The sequence below is a fragment of the Benincasa hispida genome, unplaced genomic scaffold (genome assembly GCF_009727055.1).
Source record: "Benincasa hispida cultivar B227 unplaced genomic scaffold, ASM972705v1 Contig514, whole genome shotgun sequence".
NCBI classification, from domain to species: domain Eukaryota; kingdom Viridiplantae; phylum Streptophyta; class Magnoliopsida; order Cucurbitales; family Cucurbitaceae; genus Benincasa; species Benincasa hispida.
Window position 1 is genome coordinate 167,151 of NW_024064894.1, and position 1,941 is coordinate 169,091.

Sequence of the window (1,941 nt, forward strand, 5' to 3'; positions counted from 1 at the left end):
TCTTGGCCTCGTCCCTCAAGGTGTAAGGGAAAAAATACAGTCTTATACTCTCTGGGGTTACGCCAGGTAATGAGAAGTTACCGCACATTTTAATAAAGCTGGTCACCTTGCAGACCCCCAAATTGCTCTACATTTTGGATCATTTGTAGCATGACCGGCTTTATTTCGAACCTTGCGTTCTCCTCAACAATAGGCCTTGAAATCCCAGGTGAAAAATCATATAGGTTGGGTGCTGCATAATTCCTCATGGGGATATTGCAGTCAGCAGCCAGGAAAACAGGATCCTATACTGGCCTAACAGCCTCTTGATTTACTACGGGAACCGCATTGTCATTATTATCTGCCATACTCGCTGTTTTCTTTCACCTTATTCGATTCTGACGTGCCTGTGTGTGAAAGGTACGCTCGATCTCAGGGTTAGCTTCGAATTCTGGTTCAACATCAGTACTCATAAACCGTCAAGCAGCTCCGCGTTGAATAGCCAGTACAATGAGATCTGTCCTGCAAATACCACAAACACATTCAAACAATAAACCGTTGACCAATCCCTGACAATAGTGCCATAAACTTGTTACTTAGAAATTGATCATATGTCACACAATGCATGGATGCATATGATGCACGCAAGGTGTAAATCCATGTGATACTACTTCAAGATATGCGTTAATTAACAATGTTCTTATAGTATGCTATGCGTTGTCATAAGTTTCCTTGCATTGAAACCAAGTATAATTTTACTGCAAGTTTCTCGGTGTGATTCGAGGTCGAACATAGGGACTGTTTGAGGTTATTGCGTTATGCTTGTGATACATGCGACCAGGAGTTTTCAATTAACAAAATTTGTTGTGTACAAGAATATAAACATGCAATAAAGTAAAGTAAAGCGGTAAAGATGCGATAATAAAATAAGTTGTGTTAAAGTAAATCTAATGTAAGATGATACAAAATACAGGTATTATGATACAAGATACTGAGGTCAAGGCTGGCTGTGAAGATATACAAAAATCGTGTTATGTGGTGGCAAGTCTTATGTGTGAAACAGAAAGAGAAGATAATTAATACAAACATCACAAGTTCCTTACTTGCGTTAAAGGCATAAATACGGTTCCACTTTTCCCTTGACGTACACCTCTCGGTGATCGGTATCGAGGTAACGATAAATAGATCAGAGAACTGGGATATTGAAATCAGATCGAGACAGTTCAATATTTCTATTCACGGCGTCTGATACATGATTTGTAATGAAGAGATTAAGAAGATGACAGTACAGTGATGAATAGTATTGAGAAACAAATACAAATAAACGCCAACGTCTTGGCACCGATCTAGAATGGAGACTTGCTTTGCCAATGTGAGGGAATCGTGCGGACGACTGAACTTCCCTCTCAAGGCTTGCTCACCAGTAGCAGGATCTGAATATAGAGCTTTCGCGGTGGGATCTGGCAGAATAGCAATTGAGACTCACCTCTCGCCTTTTCCTCTTTTCTTCCCAGATTTCTTCCGATCAAAGTACCTCAGCTCAGCCTTTCTTTCAGTAATTTTAGCAATAATTAAGCCCTCCGTATCAATTTAATACCCGTATTAAGTAATATCTCTCTGTAATTCTATGGGGTTATTTATAGGTGAAAAGTTTGACTCTTGGCTTGTTGGACCCCACCTTTTTGTTATAGGAAATTTCGGAGATGGATGGAATAATATTCCTTCTGTTATGCAAGATCAAGAAAGTCAAATCTGCACAATGGTTAGTTTGTAACACAATGTCGCAATCCTCTCATCTTTGCGTTGTTAATTGTATCTTTTGATCGGTTATGCTCACATGCGGTGTTGTTTTATTACCACGATGCGGTTGATACTCAGCTCAAGGAATGCAACTGTCCACATATGCGCCGAGTCATTGCGTAATCGTCTCTTCATTGTTCGATTGACGGGCAAAGCAGAGAT